This window comes from Phoxinus phoxinus (assembly GCF_949152265.1).
Source record: "Phoxinus phoxinus genome assembly, chromosome: 5".
NCBI classification, from domain to species: Eukaryota; Metazoa; Chordata; class Actinopteri; order Cypriniformes; family Leuciscidae; genus Phoxinus; species Phoxinus phoxinus.
The window spans coordinates 34,252,614-34,274,759 of NC_136880.1; the positions used below are offsets into that span (position 1 = coordinate 34,252,614).

General features: G+C 37.4%; 1 long non-coding RNA gene across 5 annotated transcripts in view; it reads left to right on the forward strand.

Annotated features, from left to right (window-relative positions):
* The window catches only part of LOC306997991, a 40,619-nt gene extending 23,492 nt beyond the window's left edge, over positions 1 to 17,127 (forward strand). For 2 of the 5 annotated variants that reach the window (XR_013797482.1, XR_013797483.1), the window contains 7 exons: positions 6,929 to 7,252; positions 9,413 to 9,512; positions 9,937 to 9,973; positions 10,487 to 10,579; positions 10,666 to 10,705; positions 12,000 to 13,467; positions 16,866 to 17,127. This is a non-coding gene — a long non-coding RNA (uncharacterized lncRNA). The remainder of the gene's footprint in view (positions 1 to 6,928; positions 7,253 to 9,412; positions 9,513 to 9,936; positions 9,974 to 10,486; positions 10,580 to 10,665; positions 10,706 to 11,999; positions 13,468 to 16,865) is intronic. The other 3 variants (XR_013797484.1, XR_013797486.1, XR_013797485.1) reach the window with 3 other exon arrangements.
* Positions 17,128 to 22,146: the final 5,019 nt, after the last annotated feature.

Sequence of the window (22,146 nt, forward strand, 5' to 3'; positions counted from 1 at the left end):
TTAACGAGTGGTTGCCTACATTATTACAGCACATTTGCAGGTCAAGAAGTTACATGAACATGAACCAAAGCGCGCGCCCCGAAAACCAGCGTCTCAGACAGCGGAACACTGATGGAAGTCTTCACGTATTGCGCTTGTACGGATGAATTCACACAAAACTATGTAAAAATTCCTGTCTTGGCGAGTTTCCTAGTAAACAAAGTATATTATATATCTCAAGTGAACGTAGACAGTATATTTCAAATGGGGTCCGTGCGTTCGGTCTTAAAGGGGCAGCAGTTGAATTAATCTGCTGCTGTGTTTTAATGTTAATCAGACAAAGGACAAATAAATTACTCACTGCTCTTGACTAGGCTACCTTTTTTTAACTTCACAAAAAGATCCATCTATATTTAATTTATTCAGTAATGAATATGCAGTGCATTAAATACATTTGATGAACAAATTAAGTTTACATTTAATAAACAACTAATATGATTTGATATTCTTTTGGTTTCTCTACCAATACATTTAAAAATTACAAATGCATGAATTGGAAATTAAAAATACAGGTATCGGTTATGGTATCGGCGAGTACCAAAAATGAAAGTATCGGTATCGGACTCGGTCTGGAAAAAGTGGTATCGGGACATCCCTGTGATTATATAGTTTTATACGTAATTGCACTTTTTTTTACTGCATGCAATATACATTTGTTCTTTAACCTCATGTTCTGGATGCTTTGTTCTCCATTTTTGATGTACAGGTGCTGGTCATATAATTAGAATATCATCAAAAAGTTGATTTATTTCAAGAATTCAACTTAAAAGGTGAAACTAATATTATAGACTCATTACATGCAAAGTGAGATATTATTAAAGCCTTGATATTATTAAATTATGAAACCAACGAAATCAAAATCCAAGAAAATTAGAATATTACATGAAATCACACAGTAATTACACAGTAATATCAGGTCACTGAACCAGGTTTTGGTTCTTTTGGCAGTGTGGGCAGGTGCAAATCCTGCTGGAAAATGAAGGAAGCGTGAAGTGCTCTGAAAATGTCCTGGTAGATGGCTGCGTTGACACTGGATTTAATAAAGCACAGTGGACCAAAGTCCTCTTTTCTGATGAGAATCTCATTTGTAAATCTCATTTGATCTCATTTGTAAATCGCGGTCCCAGCGTCTGGAGGAAGAGAGAGGCACAGAATCCACGTTGTTTGAAGTCCAGTGTAAAGTTTCCACAGTCAGTGATGGTTTGGGGAGCCATGTCATCTGCTGGTGTTGGTCCACTGTGTTTTCTGAGGTCCAAGGTCAACGCAGCCGTCTACCAGGAAGTTTTAGAGCACTTCATGCTTCCTGCTGCTGACCAACTTTATGGAGATGCAGATTTCATTTTCCAACAGGACTTGACACCTGCACACAGTGCCAAAGCTACCCGTACCTGGTTTAAGTATCCCTGTTCTTAATCGCCCAGCAAACTCTCCTGACCTTAACCCTATAGAAAATGTATGGGGTATTGTGAAGACGAAGATGCGATACGCTAGACCCAACAATGCAGAAGAGCTGAAGGCCACTATCAGAGCAACCTGGGCTTTCATAACACCTGAGCAGTGCCACAGACTGACCGACTCCATCACGCCGCATTGCTGCAGTAATTCAGGCAAAAGGAGCCGCAACTAAGTATTGAGTGCTGTACATGCTCATACTTTTCATCTTCATACTTTTCAGTTGGCCAGCATTTCTAAAAATCCTTTTTTTGTATTGGTCTTGAGTAATATTCTGAGATACTGAATTAAAATAAATAAACATTTGAAATATATCAGTCTGTGTGTAATGAATTAATATAATATACAAGTTTCACTTTTTGAATGGAATTACTGGATTAAATCAACTTTTTCATGATATTTTAATTATATGACCAGCACCTGTAGTATCCAATGAATGATCTGTAGTGTTTATATATTGACTGATGTGTGTATGATCTGAAAGCTTTGTTTGTTTTTGAAACGGATGAAAAAGTTGAGGCAATAGTTTGATTTTGCCAGAAGAGTCAGGGGTTTTGTGAATGTAGTTTGAAGAATTGGATTTGTGTTTAAGGTTTTGAGAAATAAGTGATGTTTCTAGAAATGTGTTTTAGCACTTCAGAAAATCTGTAATAGCAACAGATTTTATCTTTATTAGCTGCTGATTAAATAATCGTTAATAAATGGTTATTAATAAAAGTTATTCATGGGTCATACATTAACGCTAGATTAACTCTAATATAGTGACCTTATATTGTAAAGTTTTACTAACTTGTTTTCTCTTTACTTTTTTTTTAGAACGGCAGAGTAGTAGTGATGTTATTTTATTATTTTATTTTGTGACTATGGCTGGTGAAAAAAAAAACCCACACAAATCATAACCTGGTTTGCGGGGACATTTTTTTTTTTACACATACACAACATGGTATATAAGGTCATATTTTTAATATATACACATACACAACATGGTTTGTAAGGTCATTAAAAAAAATTTTTTTAAACTTCATATGGTCATCTATTTATGCTTAAAAATAACATATATGGCCTAAGGTTTATGAGGACACTGAGATGTCCTCATAAACCCAAGTGTCCTCGTAATGCTGGTGAGTAACCTGACATTTTGTCCTTGTAAACCACATTTGCCAGTTCACACGCACACACATTTCCAGCCCGATCTCATGAAAGTGCGTATCTATACCACGAATGTTATTTCACGTGCCATTTATACGGCAAAAAATATTTTTGCGTCCATATATCATATATTCGCGTGCATATGATACGCACTTCATGGTGTGTAATACGTACTCACTCCCCACCCCTACTCCTACACAAGGGTTTTCAGTGCGTAACATATGCACGTAAAAAAACATTTTTGGCGTATAAATGGCACGAGAAATAACATTTGTTGTATAGATACGCACTTTCATGAGATTGTGTTGGGATATCGGATATTGCCATCTTTGTGGGGACATTTTGTCCTCATAATGTAGGGTTTACCTGGAACACACACACACACACACTGTACACAGTAACGGCAATTAGTATTTCAAAATGTGAACTACTGCTCCAACAGCCATTAAATCGATTCGAATTAACCTATTGAGGATGTAGGTGATCCAATGTTGGGACCAGCTGATCCTGCAATCAAAGCTTTGTTTGTGGTTAGAGCACCAGTTTGGCTCCAGTCTGCTGAGGGGCCTCTGCCGGGGGGGCCCAGGCTTAACGCCCACACTAGGATACTCCTCTGTCCCCTGCAGTGTAGCGTGGGCGTCTTGATCTGTGTTCAGATATCGATTCAGCATTCAGGCCGTGTTCAGATCTATCTGGTCTTTCTGATGGGCATTTGAGAGTCTCAGAGGCATTTAGAGAACAAAACAAAGCGAAGGAGAGGGGTTATCGGCTATCCTTACAAATAAATAAATAACACAAGAAGAAAATAGAACCTGAGGGAGACACTGCTGCTGGTACACTAAGATTTCAGTAAACTTGCCTATCTCCTTTCGCTTTAAATTACGGAAAAGTATGTTTGTTTTGGCTAAGGACAGAGATATGTATCCACATCCATACGTTGAACACGTTGTGCTCAACTATTCTTCATGCTGTTTGATGGAGATGCTATATTTGACGTTTTTTTGTCACCCTGGTGGGTTGGTTAAGACCTTTTGCATAAGGATTTAATGAGAAAATCGCACCCTTCAGTCACGTCCAGCCTCCCATGAGGAGAGGGAAGGTCAGTTTCAGGATGCGTTCTGGCCTGTTTATTCGCATCATTAAAACAGGGCAACAATTAAAAGCCTCCTGAGGGAGATTTCAGACAGGCAAAAAACACATCAGACATTGACGGACGGATTCACGCTGTGCCCGTCTGGGCAAGTTCAGCGTCTCATGTAAAACGCCCTCGGCAAACTTGTTTTCTCTTGTTCTGTCCGAAAAGAAGAAAAATCTGGTCACACTTTAGGAGATTTTTATTATTATTTAATTATATATATTGTTCCACCAAATACAAAAATAAAATAAAATAATAATAATTATGTTAACACATTTGGTGACACCAACTGAAAAACGTATAATAGAGTGATTCAAGTACTGCTTGTTTCAAACATTTGCTAACTAGAATGGAGACACTGGATACAATCAACAATCTAAGGCTGAATTTTAGTATCCCATCTTGTAATGTTAAAAAAGTTCTCAGCATGTAGCTTCTGTAACTTATTTTTAAAGTTCATCTGAGTTGAAGCTTTGCAGCATGTTACTTTTTTGCCATCTCTTTGGTTTGTTTGCTATTACAAAGACCCTACCACATCTAGTCACATTCAGTGATATGAGCTCAACTACACTTTCCAAATTCCAGTATAAATATGAATATGCAGCATTTCAAAAATAGTAGGCATACAGCATAGCCTACCTGTATCTGTTACCGTGACAATTTGACCTGTTTCTGTATTACAATAGAATCGGATATGGGCAGGACTTAAATTAGTAGAATATTCAAACTAAATGAAAAAACTAATTTAGGTTTAACTGTTCCATTTATAGTTTCAATACAGCAAATCGGATATGCATAATTCATAAATGCTATAATGAAACCGAACAAATAATTTATGTAAAAAAAACAACTAAAAGGATTAAAAAGATAAATACTAAAAATAATGAATCCATTCAAATGGGCGTTTCTAACCAATAAGACCAATATTTCCAATTTACATAAAAATATTACAATAATTTTCGTGAACTGAAATTAAGCTAAAATATATAAATATTAGATGAAAAACTTACACTTAAATAATTTATATGACAATTAGAAATGTTGCCTTGTCAATTGAGATAGAATAAGCTTAAATTGCTATACTAAATTTACTAAAACTGATATCAAAATAAACTGAAGATAAATAGAAATAATTAAAACAATAAAATGATAAAGCTTATAAAAAATGGATGTATAGAACATGTCAAGAGAGAGATGGGGAATAAAATAGAGTTTAATGGTATTTTGTTCAAGAATATTGTTCAGATTTATACACAAGTATTTAAAAGTCTTTCACCTGCGCATCCTGCAGAAAGCAGACACAAATATTTACATTCAGTAGAAATTTAGTTTGATTACAGTAGGTTCATATTAATTCCACCGGGATCAGCTGTACCAATCTCTGGAAATGAGGAACTAGATTATCTAAATTAACCACTTGATTATACAGCACCTGCAGCCATGGCAATAAGACGCCACTCCAAACTCTTCTCAACAGGCTCATTCATTAGTATTATTCAGCGTTGACAATATGTGACAAAGCATGTCCTTTATTATTTGAAAGTGCCGCCTACTAATATATACTAGGATGCTGATGCTAAAAAGAAAAAGTAAACTATTGATAAATGCAGGAGTGAACCTGTAAGGATGCTAGAATGCAAAGGTCTATCGCTTTGAATAAGCAGCCACTCCATCTTCATAATCCGTCATTCTTACGACGTCAGAAGCCTTTATAATGGAGTGAGCGATGGTTGATAGAGTGGGCAGACTCAATTTAAGCCCTTACCTCAATGAGAGTGTTAGTGGCTTCATCCACCACGAACCTGTTATACCTAATAGCATGTTACAGCTGAGAACCTGCACCCAATCAATGGCCTATCAAACACTGATTGGGGCCCCATGCACAGCAGGGCCAGCCACAACATAATCACGACCCCGGGTAGAAGAGGTTTGGGTCATTGGACTGGGAAAACAAACAGCAAATCAAAGCTAGCCTTCTTTCCCCTTCCATTTCGTTTTAATTTGCATCTGCAAATAAGTCCTCCATTAGACTCCTGCCATAATGCCCCATGCAGCAACCGGTAAGACACAGGATTGAGTGTTCTGTGTATTTTTGCTGCAAGATTTCCTGTTCTCTCTGCATTTTCAGCTCCCCCAGGGTAATTATGGGATGTTCGGGGCTGCGCCCTTGTCCTCGGGCAAGCTGGTGTCTTGAATTGTTAGGATCACAGGCTTGAGAAGTCATTACGCTCTGATCAATGGTGTTCTCTGAAGGGCTGTGGACACAGTTGTGGTGTGAGCTGTGTGATTAACACCAGCTCATCACAAATCTCAAAGGACTCAACACACAAATTAACATGAAGGCGAGAGTGGCTGCAAACGTAAATTAAGGCAAACACATGAAGAAGTTATGCTTAATGGTGTTTATGAAAGCAGGCCGTCACAGAGAGGACATCAGACAGTGGTCAATAAGAGATAAACAACACCTAAGAGTACCAAAAAAAAACAACAACAGCAACAAACTGATATAAAACTCAAATAGAAAGACAACCCCTACTGGTCACATCATACATTTTTAAAGACCATATCTAACCAGGAAGCTCTATTAAAGGCCAGAAAATTACCCATACTTTATTTGAATGAATATCTGGATCATTGATGTCATGCAGTGTATTTTATGTCCTACCATAATGTCTTATTTAATGATTCAATATTAGTAGAAATAGAGTTATTTTTGTATTTAATATTATCACAATTTATTGAACAGAGTACATTTTAAATAAAGAAAGTAGTACAATTTAAACTTTAGTATAAACTAATATTTCTGAAAGTCTTTTTTTAACATTATACACTTCAAAAGGTTCTGCATAACAGGATTTGTCAAACATGAAATTGTGATATGGGTCAAAACAAGTTTTCCTATACTTTTCTGTTGAAAGGCGAGACCGGGCATAAAATGTTTTATTTTACACAATGAAAATACTGTTTTAATAATCCATTACTACTGATGGTTTGTTTGATGGATCACAGCAGTTTCACATCCAGTGAATGCAGGTGTGTGTGTGTGTGTGTGTGTGTGTGTGTATGTGTGTGTGTGTGTGTGTGTGTGTGTGTGTGTGTGTGTGTGTGTGTGTGTGTGTGTGTGTGTGTGTGTGTGTGTGTGTGTGTGTACAGACAAGAAGACCTACACATTCACCCAGCATCCTTCAGGATTCAGAAGCTCCCCACTAAATATAGTACATCTCCCAGATCTCTGCTGCCCTTGAGGACTCAGACAAGTAGGCCAGGAGGAGAAAAATGGGGCGGCCTTGTGGTTGGATATGCAGCAAATTCAGAGTATCAATAATAGATGCCATAGTATCTAAAAATAATATTTCACCTACAATGTATAGGAAGAAATCAAAGAGTTTTTTTTCAGGTGAAGACAAATCCAAAGGATGCTTTGGCAACACCCCAAACATCCTTACTTTCCCAACAACATGGCTTACAGTTGAAACGGTATGTAAACATGCAGAGAAACACAGCCAGAGAGGATACCATATTTAGTTTGACATGAACAAAATTTATTTAGGCTCTGAGGAATGGAAACACAGTCTGTTCAATATGTTGTACTTTCTTAAGGTCCTGGGTCATATAACCAGCATTTTCGGAAATTGTTTTGTTAATGGAGATTTGTGGCAAGACATTTCATTTACTTAAATCAAACAATATAGCTTCTACTGTGAATAATATCTACAAATAAACATCAAAACAGCTCTAACATTAAAAAAACGTAGTCAGCTGCCTATAGAAGGAATATTTTAAGACATTATTTCCAGCGCAAAAGTTGTTCCAAAAGGTTGACAGCTCAATTTTGTGCCATTACTTGCAGGTGCTACTGTATGTATTTTTCTACTTCGCTTTTCATGCCATTAGCTTAGCAACAGGCTAACACTATCAAAACTGCCTCGTGTTCGGAATTGATTGTAAAAAATCAGGATCCATCATGGTTAGGATGGTGCCTATAGACACCAAAGCAGCTCACACTATTTTGGAACGGTTTTGAGTTTGGAAAAAAAACAATCCTGAGAAAAGCGCTCAAAAACAAGTAGGCTATATCATTTATAACCGTGAGAGATTTGCTCGGCTCTTTTTCCCACTCAAGCCTTGATCCCATCAGCTGTTTCACAGAATAATCTGGCCTCACCTGGACGTGATGTAGCATCTGTGATTGGCTGATGCAATTCCACCAACAGCTCGCTCTCGTAGCCTGAAGAGAGTCTGATGCCTGTTGTTGAGGGTGATGAGCTTTAGCTCGTAGACATACAGCTGCATCTGTCTCTCTTCCCCTCCATCAAACTCAAGTGGGTCTTGATTCTTTTAACGTCCCGTGGCTCTGGATTCAATCAGTGGTTCACTTTGCTCCAGGGTCTCTTGAAGCGGTCAGTTCTTAATGTTGTTTGTCTTAAACCATCCTAAATCATGGTGGAAAAATAAAAGACAGGTCACCTTGACGCTTTGTTGTAGCATGAGGTATTTTTCATGATATCCTGTCTAATATCTGTCTTGGCTGAGATAATTAGCCCATTAACGTTAATTAATCCATGTAGTGATGAGAACACGGGAACACCTCATCTCCCGTGGATCATTGGTAAGTTAATCAACCGCTGATTTTCAAGCCTGTGTAAATATCACTCAGAACAGCAGCTTCGCCCGCAATCTGGGCTAACGCACTCCTTCTGTCTTTGTAATTGACAAACAAATGCAAATACCCTCATCCCCACATGAGGCCTCTATATTTGGGGAGGCGCATTAATAAGCGCGTCTCTCAAGCTTTGCCTCGAATGATCCGCTTGAACTTCAGGTCAAACGGAGGTTTTCATTGAAAACAGAGTGAGGAAAAAGCTTTATGCCTGTTGAGTCGCTGTTTATTTTCTTTAATCGCTGGCATAAAGACTAATTAAACTTCAGTTATTGAATGCGCAGCATCCAATAAAGCGAAAACTCGGCTCAGCAAGAGAGCAATTATATCTCAAATCACACGGAGTTACTCACTCCTGTCCGTGACAAACCAACTGGATCTGTTAGCGAAGAAAAACGTTCCGCTTCCGATGGAAATTAATGCCTGACATTTTTGCTTTAAGCATTGGGTGGAGCGTTCATTGTAAAGAATAGTGATTCTGATTGCGAGGATAAAAATAATACGTGAGGATATGTGAATCCCTGACATTAAATGGTCTCTTCAGAAGATTGTGAGCTGAGGATCGGGATAATAATTGGATAGAGAAATGCGGGGGTAAAATATAACAGATGTATGATCACGTCTTTAGCCATGATGAGAATATCCACCCACCCGTTTGATGAGGTACATGAGGAAGATTACAGGGAGCAGAAGTGAGGAAAAATTAGTTATTAAACACTGAAGAGACACACAAGGAGAGAACCTGAGATACGATAAGGACAGAAAACACCTACACAAAGCATATTTGACCACTTGCTATTTATCTCACATTAGGCCTAAAGTACAAAATAAGGTACAACTTTCAAAAGTAAAAATATGCTCAAGAATATATTCTTTTTTAACCCCTCCATCCTTCTCTGTCTATTATCTGATCAATCACTGATCAGTCAACCAATTAATCAATCTATTGATTTGCATGTTAATTTGCCTCAAATTAGACTCACCCTCGTGTCAATCCAAACCTGCATGATTTTATTTGTTCTGTGGAAGAAGATAAAATAAGATCTATTGGTGCATCTGAACTTGCAGACTGTCTAGGTAGGTACTACATTTGAAATTGAATATACTTTGATACTGTTAAAAAAGTATGTTATATAGAGTTGCAGTGTATGAATATGAATGAAATCCACCATGTTGTTACAGTCACGTGACCTACCAGCGTCGGTTGCTTCACTCCACTGCCATTCATAAAACATCTCCCATGGCCTCATGGGATAGTAAAGTGCCTATCAAATACACACTCCAGAATCTTGACAGAAGTAGTAGGTCATCTGGGTACTTTTCAACTACTGTTATTAGAATAATATGAATTCGGACATACTACTTTTTGGCATAGTTTATAGGAAATGTTCGATTTTGTACACAGCGTATGTGGGGGGGGGGGGGGGGGGGGTTTGTCCATACAATGGAAATCAATGCTAACTACAACATTCTTCAAAACATCTTCTTTTGTGTTTCACAGAATAGAGAAAGTCATACAGGTTTGGAACGTCATGAGGGTGAGTAAATTACTGAATTTTAATTTTGGGGTGAACTATCCCTTACGAAAAAGTTAATTTAAGTGTGCTATTAGTATACTTCTTTTAAACCAAAAATAAGAAAATATACTTGAAGTCTACTTTTTATGTACTTTTAAGAAATATACTTAAAATGGCACTTAAGTATTCTTGACTTATACTGACAGAAAGTCTAAGTATTTGGCCTATACTTGTACTCAATCTTTTGATCGAGATATTCTTCAAAAGTATGATTAAGTATTCTAAGGCTTGTGATTTTGTTTTCTCTCTTGATTGAATAGCCTATTTAATACTTTTTTTCACATAGTTTTACATACTGTATTATAAACTTACATTGTTTGAAAATATTGATGTATAAAGAAAACAGATATGTTCCTAAATCTGTATCTGGGTATCAGAATTTTTGTGTAGGCTAGTCCACTGGTAGTGTACATAGGAATATCTCTAACTCCTTTATTCCTTTATTATTATTATGTCTTCACTGTTATACTGTAGGGGGCGCTATTATCTATCTTCTACAGAATCTCTGAATCAAAACACAGGCGAAGAAGAAGCAAAAAGAAGTGATAGAAGATTGCTTCAGCAAATGTAAATTAACATGATCATCAAACATTAACCAGCATAAGTTCAAAACTTATTTCAAAGATGACCGATTTCAAATCATGTGCTTACAGGGAGCCTACAGCAGCCGAACAGCTGCTTTTGAGATAAACGGTAAAGCTAACTGATAGCTTATTTCTCCAGGTTTTATAAATCTCCTTGTGTTAAGCATCCACTTGAGTCTTGTAGTTGTCATCATGACCTACCCAGAACTGTATTGAGGATAATTTTTTTCCGCTCCCTTGAAAGATTTTTCTCAGATAGTCAGGATATCATGTCTGAGGTTGGATTATGAAATCTAAGATGAAAATTTGCACACACACAAAAAAAAGAGCAGGTAGCAGAAAATCTTAATGGCATTTGGGCTTCTTATGATTAACTGTAATCATCTGTCACTTAACTTAATGAAATTGATGATCAAGATTCATGAAGCGCTGTCATTTGCAGCAAACTGCAGAGCAGCTGAAAACACTCTGTTAGGTCCAGGTGCATGAAATGCCTACGTGTGATATAGTAATTGTGAGCGAACATTTCTGTCGAAGCATTCCCAAGAGCAAAACTACATCCTGTGGTTGGTATTTCCGCAATACCTTTTAATTCCTTAAAAGACTTCAGGCAAACAGAGCACAGCGGTTAATGTGACACATTTAAACGTCAGCTATTATAAAGCAGCACATTACATTAATTGCGTGGTGACGTTGTGTCATAATGAACAGTGTGTGTTGTCTCCCTCAGTCAGACGGCAGGGAAAAGAACAGGGTGACAGTATGCAAAGCTCACTTAACAGTCGGCGACCCACTCAACATTTTTTATTTGCAGACCCATCCATCAAGTGGATGAATAATTCATACCTGCAGCCCTTTTACTGGCCGTTGAAGAAAGATTGCTTCCATTTTTATTTCTTTCTTTTCTCCTTTTTTTTGCTCACACCGTTCTGTGCTTTCCAATTAAATTAAGGGCAGTGCAGCACTAAATCTAGTGTGCTGGAGTGTGTACATGACAATTAGAGACTGTGAGTCAGGCCACTGGTGGGGCGAAGAGAGAATGACACCAGAGGGAATTCAGAACAATTAGCCAGCCTCCCAGTGCAAAAGATACATTTGTAATTAAAGCCCCTTTGCCTGTTTGAGGCCAGTAACTAGGGTAGGTAGGTCTGGATTTAGAGACACAGAGCCGTGGGCAGTAATATTGGGTGCAAATATTTCACGCCCAAGAGGGAGGTAAGCACTATTTAATATGTCTCGGTTTGTGAAACACTTTTGACAGTGGAGGCTTTTGCTTTAGGCAATGTGAGGCGCACTTTTAGATGCCATGACCTGTAAACTCGTACTAAATTGACTGTAAAATGCAGACCAAACGCTGATGTTTACGCTTATTCATCCGAATGCACTGTCTTTGATTCTTACAGGAAGACACAAATTGAATCCTATTTGTTTACAGTCTAGACTCTGATGTGACATGGGACTATCTGGGCCAACCCGATCTCTCAACTCGTACGTATTTTACGAGGTGGCTAACTCGTACGATTTTTGCTAAATGGTACATATTTCACGAGTTGGCCAATTCGTATGAATTTGAGTTTGAGTGTCTATCCAAAACTATGTGCACGTGCTAGAACCACACGTTATGTATGAATACCTAGTGAGATCACATTGTATGGGTTCAAGCGACAAGGTGTGATCCATGAGCGATCACCACTGTGCCCCTGAGTAAGACACTTAACCTCAGGTCCCTCCAGTGGGACTGTTCCTTTAATAAATTCACTCTAAATCACTTTGCTGAAAGCTCTTGCTTAATGACTTCAAACTACACATCTTATGGAGCCTTTCCAACTTTAATAATTAAGTTTGTAATTACAGCAACAACAAAAAAAAAATAGAAATAATATAGATTTCCAAACAGGTATACCATCCATTCTTCAGTCAAAGGAGGTTATGCTCCAAACCCATGCACTCTATACCCACTCCATGACAATATTGATATATCTCAAACAAATGAGGCCATTTTCTAAAACAACCACAGTCACAGTTTTACAGCATTTTAGCTTTAGGCTTACCTAAAGTTGTAAATGCACATTTAACTGGGATGGGAAAATGTGTTTTTAACATGAAAAAAAAATACAGACAAAAAAGCATAACATAAACGCTTTTAGGTTACTTCATCAGAGTTGGGACCTTCTGGAAGATGATGTAAGCTTTACCATTATATATGTCTTAAAGGCCAAAGGTAGTGAAAGTGCAAGTGGCAAAAATGCAAAGATGGCAACATCCAGGTCAAGTATACTTATTGGGCTGCATGCACCAGCAGCGCAACTGCCATTGAGATGAATGGGAATGCAAACGGAGAACTCTCTCCAGGTATATTAGAGCTCCTTCCTTTGGATCGAGTTCTTTAGAATCCTGCAGCTGCTCTTAGCAATCTCTAAGATTTATTTTGAACAGGAGGCAGCTTCATTCAAAGTTCCAGAGATATTCTGCCAGCATCAGAAACTAAGAAACTATCCATAACTGGATATAGTGACAGGCTAAAATGTAATAAAACTGCATTTGAACCTTGAAGAGCCAAGTTCAAATTCCAGATTCTCATCACTGTAACTGTATCTCTGAGTGAGTCACTTACTTTTCTGCTAATGGGTACCTTCAACTGTCCTTGTGCTCTGAACCTTTCTCTCTGTCTTTCTGTAGGATTGGAGAATAACTAGTTCTTTGGTTGCAATCTGGTGAAGCAGGGTCAAAAAATGCTACACAAACTAGCACATTTGCAAGTGAGAGAGAGACATCGTAAAAGGGCTCATTCAGTTTTGAAGTATTTACTCTTTCTGATGACTTTTTCCTGAGATGTGCCTCACCATGGAGACGATGACTAAAGAGAACCGGGTAAGAGCACTTGTGCTGCCCACACTGCACTGCAATCACAACAGAATGTGCTTCTATTGAGCTCCTTCAATTAAAGTGCCTAGTGTATTGTTAATAACAGAACAACTCAATGAATAGAAATACAGGGGGGGTGACACATGAAAAAGAGTATTACTATACAACTATACTTTTATTTCTACAAGACTTACGGGGAATGAATTGCCGACAGCTTCATTTACTAAAGGATAATCAGACAATGAGCGAACATGCCACACATTTTTCCAGTCGATTTTATATGGTAGATTATGCAGCAAACTACCACAATCTGTCGTACTGTTCAGCATCATGCAAACCAATAATGCACTTATATTTTGTTCCAATAGAAACTGTACACAAACTCTCTCTTCTTAATTTTTTTTATATTTTCTAATATTTGTGTGCTTTTTTTGTAAGGTATTTGAACTGAAAACAAAGGTAACTCTCTCTCTCTCTCTCTGCACAGCGTGGTTTCAGTGTATTTAATGCATGTTTAAACTGAATTGCAGGTAGTTAGTCAATAAAATACAGATTTTGCCAAGGAGGTCTATGAAATACCTGGAAAAAGTTAACCATTAACCGAGATTTTTCTTTTTATTTAAATCCTTTCACATTCTCAAAATGTTAAATGGCCTGGTTTTGCAGACAGAGCTTAGATTAAGCCAGATGTAGGCCTTAGTTAAATTATATTTAAGTCACTTTTATACAGTTTCCTTAGAAAAAACAAAAACATTAGTGTGCATATTGAGACAAAATAATGGCACCGACATATTTTAAGTTATGTCAGTGAAGTTGCTTTCAGTTAAGACTGCTAAAATGCAAACATGCATTTTAGCCTGGGACTAGGCTTAAGCCTTGTCTGTGAATTACAATATAATTATATATATGAACAGACCTCTCAAAAACAATCCAACAACTGATCAATATATTGTGCCACTCTCATTATCATGATAACAAGCACTTGCTGTTACACTGAACACAATATTTCATGGATTTTAATAATGAGATTTTTTTTAATTCTGCCAGTCAAACTGTTAGTCCACAGATGAGAGAGAGAAAGAGAGAAGCAGAATCATACTTGAAACTGAAAGGCCTGTTAGTGAAACCTGAATCCAAATGAAGCAATTATAAAAAAGGTCAGGGATTGTTTTTCTTTTTATTCAAACATTTTAGGAGGTTGGGAGGGCAGAACACCGTGCCTTGATCAGTGAGGTTACACAGGCAGCACATGACAATTACCTCCCAAAAGTTTAGGGGGCTAATATCTACCTTGACATTTTGCAGAGGGGGGTTTTAATGAAGTGTGCATTTCTTTCTCACAATCACACATTTGGACAGGCTTGCTGATGTATTTTTGTGAAAGTGACAGTTGTAATTACTGAAGGGGAAAAAAGTTTGAGGACAAACTCCAAGGGACTCTGAGAGGTCAGTGGAGGTGCTGTGCACAATGGAAACCTGATTGGGTTTCATTACCATAGGGATAGATGAAGTTCTCTAGCAGAGGTTTCAGAAAGGTCCACCAACTAGAATATAATTGACTGAAATGGCATTCACATATTTTAACCTGAGGTAACTGTTTTTTTCCTGTCATGTAAAGAATGTGAGTTTCCTTATACAGTGGTGATTTAATGTGTATGGCCCCTTATTCAGGCCACTGAGAGATTGTTAACTGACTTTAGTAAAGTATAATCCGCAAGCAAGTATGCTGCAACAAAACTAGAATGATCCAGTTGCAATCAAAAAAGCTGTTTACACTGCAAGTGCACAATGTAGACAGTGTGGCAGTTTGCAGTGCACTTTTAGAAACCCTCCACCTCCCCCAGCTCCACCTGTATAAATCTGCTAGCGGTAGTTAATGTATTCTATTGTACAGCAGAGCATGTCTTACTTGCTCAGAGCCAACACGTTCTCACACACAACTCGTCACTTATTGACTCTTGGTCAGGACCCCTTGGCGTTACTTTTTCGATATGCAAGGAACTCCATTGATTTCATTGAGAAAACTTTGCCGTCATACACAGACGCGTTGGGCATGTTATCATCATGATGAAATTATATAATGGGTTATAATTTTGCCATTATGACTTGCTGGAGTGTGAAAAAAAGACTCAAAAGCAATCACTGTCTCCATCTGCCGTACATCATATGATGCACACATTAAAAAAATTGCTGCCCGAAGAAATGCCCAGTCAACATTGATAGTGAAATTGTATTGGGTCTCATGTCTCGTGACCAATTGCGTCATTACGTCAACTTTGATTGTAAAAGGGTATTGGCTCTCGTGTGTCTCGTGACCGATTGCTTCATGCTAATGAGTCGGGTGTATCTTTTGAATGAGACATGACTGCGTGCGTTGGGATCATTTCAGCAATTAAAACAGTAAGATCCACTCTGTTCTTAACATAAAGATATTGTATGGATTTAGAGGACTTGGATTGCAACATGAGTTAAAACTCGTATACTGTTTTTGGTTAGTTTTTGCAGTAAATACCTGTGACTGTATTTTGATTTGCCTGTTGAGTGTTTTAAATTGTTTAGAAATTGGTAGGTTATTGGTAGGAGTGGGGTTAGTTGCTCCAAAATGTAAAAGTAGCCTATAAATATTTATAATCCGTCCTTCGGATGAGACGTTAAACCGAGGTCCTGATTCTCGGTGGTCATTAAAAATCCCAGGATGTCCTTCGAAAAAGAGTAGGGGTGTAACCCCGGCATCCTGGCCAAACTTTGAGTACCCAGAAAAGCGCTATATAAATGTAACAAATTATTATTATTATAAAATAATGTCTAATTTTACAAATGCAAAGAATTATGCGTCTTGATCTAACGCATAAGGCATACAACTTAAAGCAATAAGGTACCCTGTGCATCGAAAATTAACGCTAAAGGGGTATTCACTAAAGGTTGCATTAAAAAGTGACGCAGAGGGGTCCTGCCCACGTCAATAAGTGAGTTGGGTGTGAGAACGTGTTGTCACAACAGCATGTCTTGTATGTGTTGGCAGTAATAAGTCCCATACTCGCTCTGCAACAGCAGTAGCAATAACAGCAGCATCAGCGTAGCAGATCTATTCCTCCAAGACCAAACTTATTATAGACACTTCGAGTTCACTGTTTTATGAGTAGAGGTCAAAGAAAGCAATACAAAATCATGGATTAATCTGAATTTCATACAATAGCACAGAACTCTACACATTAACATTTATTGAACAAAAATCACTTCAAAGGGTGTTTTACAAATGAAATACCAAATGTGACAGTAAAATATAGCAAAAGAATACTGCAATATTCTTTTACTGAACGTACCTGTCTCACAAAAAAATAGTTGATGGTTGATGATTTACATCAGTACACGAAAAGATCTTCACCCCATTTTCTTTTTACCAGACACAGCGTTGTAATCTGAAGTGTTCTGTGAATGAGGGCAGGCTCAGACAGACGTGTCTGACAGGTGTCACAGCCTCAATCTGTCTTCAGTGTCATACAGCACTATCCCATCACTCTCGCGGCAAACACCAACGAGTGGCTCACGTGTGAACAACGGAAACTGCACACTGAAAAAAATCTTGCACTTTTCATGGATAATTAATAATTTTTAAACATTATTATTTTACAAAAAATAAGTAGTTTTTCAAAACACAGAGTGCACATATATCAATATATATATATATATATATATATATATATATATATATATATATATATATATATATATATATATATATATATGATTCGTGTATTTATTATGACATTGTAAATCACATTGGTTAACCTGTTGTTTTAATTGTGCTTTATAAATAAAGTTGCTATTGCTATTCCTATAATCAGGAAAACAAATGTCAATAAACATGGACATAAATATGAAGTTAAGTATATATATATGTAAATGCTCTGGTTTCATTAGCATCTGCAAGTCCATCAGCAAAAAAAAAAGTTTTGCATTAAGTCATGAAGCTATTATACACTCTAAAAAATAAAACATTGGGTCAACAAAAAAAAATATGTTAACGTTTTCCACTAGAATTTTTAAGTTAAGACTGCTGGCATAATTACATTAATTCAAAGCGATGTTTTGAGTATGGTGAATTACCTTTTAGTCCACAATAAAAACGCATTTCTAAGTAACATGAACTTAATAATTTTCAACATGAATGCAAGTAATTAAGTTGATCCAACATAATGTTTTAAGTTAGGTGAAGAAGTTTTTTCCTACCGAAGCTAAACTCAAAAATGGTATTCGGACCAGCCCTAATTTTAAATAACACAAATGAAATGACTGACTTTTATAAGGAATTATGTATATGTTTAAACAGCTTTACAATCACTATTTATCTTTTTAGCACCATTTTTAAATTGTAATATATTTCTCTTTTAAACATACATGTAACATTCATCTTTTAATATATTTCCCTTTCAAAACATTTAAATGAACTATAATATTAATATATAATAATATTAACATAATTAAAGAAGTCGTTTGACATACGTTATAACGAGTCATTAATGTCCTTTAAATTATATGTTTCATATAATAGAACAGAAGCTATATATTGTGAATTTAAACATTTCTCGAGTCGTTTACCAGCGGCAGACGTCAGGAGGACCAGCCGAGGTAAAGGCTGTTCCAGGCGGCTTACATGGGCTCGAGCACCCGGTGATCCCCTGGGTCTCACACAACCCGAAAACGTCCGATCAAATGTTTTAAATAGGCGCTATCTTTATAAATAAACCACAGATTTTAGCTTTAAACAACTTCATTCTCGACTGAACAACTCTTTAAACTACATTTCGTGACACAATAGTATTTTTTAGAACAGTAGTATTTTTAAATTTCCCGCAGCACTTGCCTCTCCCAGAAGAAGCGGATTTCGCCTCGGACGCGCGTCAATTTCGCTCCAAACGCTTGCTTTTTATACGCGTCCATTTCGCTTTGGACGCGCGAATGCATTCAAAATGTTCAAGCGTCAAATTAGACGCGGCAGGCGCGAATTTGACGCACTATTCGCGTCCGGTGTGAACGCACAGTTACATATATCAACACTCAACTCAAATTTCAGAATAAGGACATCGAGATTTCGGTATTCGGTTACTATACAGTAGGCTATCACCAACAGAATCATGAGCGAATGCAAATGTGTAATTAAACATAAAATTACTAACCATTCACCAGATTGAGTTTCAACTGTGTGGTCCCACTCGTCGTCTGGCATTGAACATGCATGCGCGCGGAAACTGTGGGCCGTTTACACGTCATCAAATTGTATTTTACATTAGCAGAACTTAAAATTAAATTATTTTTGATTGACTGAATATGTTAAACTCTGACAAGTCATGATAGTATATTGAATCAATAGGCATAATTTGTGTGTCATCCAAGCTCAATAAAATAACAATTACAAGTAAAAAGTCTAACTGTATCTCAGAACTTGATTTTTTATTTCACAACAATATGTATATTTAAGTAATGACTAAAGGTCCTCTGAATTAGTTTTTAGAGTGTATGAATTTTGTTGTAAAACACATTTAAATGAACAAAACATTAAACAGTCCATCAGCATCTGCAAGTCCATCAGCAAAAAAAAAGTTTTGCATTATATCTAGCTCAAATTTAGTTGTATAATGCAATTAAATGAATAAAACAGTTTGGTTGATTACAGAGTTTACTTAAAGTTCATCCTGTAGTGAACTTCATCCTTCCATCATCCTTACTTCCCAGGAAAAGCAAGAACTGAAAAGAATGTAAATGTGTACCTTGAAATGCAATGTAAGTCGCTTTGGATAAAAGTGTCTGCCAAAATGCATAAATGTAAATCATCTATTTTTTCCATAATTTTTTTTTTAACAGAAATGAACCATCACTGAACGTACTTAAGCCGGACTATAAAGCTATTTTCTTCTCTCTTTTTTTTTTGTACAGCAGAAACACACTTTGTTTCTTTATTTTCCTGTTATCTCATAAAGCTGCTTTGAAACAATCTGTATTGTAAAAAGCGCTATAAATGTGACTTGACTTGACTGAAGTGCTCAATTAACTCCAGCTGATATAACAAAAAAATCTGTAAAATAAACCCATTTTGTTTAAACACGGTGTTTAAAGCTACAACTAGCTGTTGTATCATCAGCTGGAAACCCTCACAAATAAAATACCATCAAAATAACACCACTGATGTATTTCCTAAAGGGAGAAAAGATCACAAAATGAGCAAGGGCTAATATATAGCATGCTGCACGCTTGGTGCACCACGGAACAAAGGGAGCTCATTGAAGGAATAATAAAATACTCTCCTGTTTCCCCTTAAATGGCATGTCAGGGTGACAGATTACTCTTAAGCAGTGCATACACACACACACACACACACACACACACACACACACAACACACACACACGTTCGCATACAGCTCATGCATGGCAATTTCCTGCATGCTGCTCAATGCTCATACCTTCACTGCACTGCAACAGGGGACAGTGACAGTGATCTATAGACCAAATTAGCTCTCTTTACAATCTCTCTTTCCCCTGCTTTCTGCCACTTACATACACAGAGCAAACTCTGACCTCTGCTGTGACACTCAAGGACAGATGTCCCTCCCTTCCTCTCTTTTTTTCCCTTAATTCCCCAACTTCCTCCTTCCTCAAAAAAGATGGATAACGCTGCCTTGCATCTACACCCTTGTCCTGCTTTACTTGTTCAAAGAGATAGAAGGATGGATGGACAAGACGTTGGTGCTGTTTCACCACTTTCAACTGTCAACATGCATTACTCATGCCGACACCTTCATTTAGGCTCATCGAACGCAATGAGCAGCTTAGGAGGGCAGGATCCAAAACCCGTAAGCGGAATGAAATGAAACAAACACACTGTTCGGGCAGTTGGCACCACTTACTCAATGCCAGACTCTTTGGATCTGACTGATTGCTGGTGAACAGGCAGGCAGCTGTGGACAAAATGAGCACCGGGGGGCTGCTTATAAGAGACCGGGAGATTGTTCTTGGTGAGATATTGACAAAGCACACACGTTGTCATTACAGCATTGCTGTCCACCAGAGAGGCTGCCAGGGAAATTTGCTGTGCCAACCCAGGAGTAAAGGTTTGACTTGTTAACATGACCCCTTTAGCCCTTGCTAGATGACCGAGTTGGGGTACTCAAACTCGAGTACAAGTTTTCAAGGACTTGGACTTGTCACAGGCTCTGATGCAATTTCACTCGGACTTGACTCGGACTCGAACGTTTGGGACTTGAAAAATTTTCCATAGTCCATGGATTCTAGGAAATGCTCAAGAACATTTATTGTCAGTTATATAACAGTAGAATTGTCACTGGCCAGATCGGGTCAGTACTGCATTGTCACGGAAGTCAATCATTCACGTGTAAATTATTGCCTGTTTATACAATCAATTCCACAAGACGCGTTTCTGTGCGCACACATTCACGGTCACAGAAAGTGCCTATCAGTCTGCACAAAAATGTCGAATTAAGCTCTCTTTCACGTCTTATTGAACTTATTGCTTCTACACTTAAATACACACAAAGTTATGTCGAAAACACAATCAGTTATGTCTTAAGTGAAAGTGAACAGTTATGTGTCAGTATATTGGATATGTGCATTAGAGCTTAAAGTGACAGCAACCTAATAAACAAATAGAGTGTAATTACACCTTTGCCATTAATATGTTTATAAGCAACTGAAAAAGCACAAATGACGGGGCATGTCAGAACATCTCAAGGACCCCAAAAACACCTTGGTCCCCAGAGGGTTAATGACTATCAAACAACAAATAAAAAAAGAATAGAGTGAAGATTATGTGGTTTAATTTTTTACATTGACTTTATTAGTCTAAATGTGTGTATACTAGTATACTATAGACTTACTGTATTTCATACAGTATTGTTTAGTTGGGTTCAGAGTCGACTTGGATTCTTACCCCTTTTGGACTCGGGACTTGACTCAACTATGTGACTCGAACCCAACACTGCTAACTACATCATTTGTCTACATTGTTTTGAAATAAATTAATACTTTTATTCAGCAAGAATGCAATAAATTGATAGATGTCTTTCAAAAACATGAAAAAACCCAACCCCAAGCTTTTGAACGTATACTGCTAATATTTCATTATATTGCATAAAATGTTTTACCAGTGCCTGATTCTTTTTATTAGGGCTCTTTAAAGCGTGAAATTGACTTTCTTTTCCCCTGTCTGCTGCCTTTCACACCTGAGGACAGCTGCTATAAGGGCTTGGGGACTGTACGTGTTCTTGTGGTGCTATGATCTGATAATCAGCATTCAATTTATGCTGATTCCACTAACCCCCGGTTTCACAGACAAGGCTTAAGCATATCTCAGACTAAAATTAATGTGTGAGCTGTTTTAACTGAAATCAACTTGCACTGACATGTCTTAAAATATGTCAGCGCTATTGTTTTGTCTCAAGATACACACGGTCACCTGGCTAAATCTAAGCTCTGTCTGTGAAACCGGGCCTTAATACTCTTTAAATGAAATGCATAAAATATGGCTTAAGTGATCAAATACTTTTTGGGCCATTGTATACAAGAGACTACCCGGAAAAGAGAAGGAGAACGAAAACTTGTCACAGAACACATTTAAAACCGAATTCCCTGTTTGAGCACCACAGCTCGACATGTCTGATGAATCATGTTGG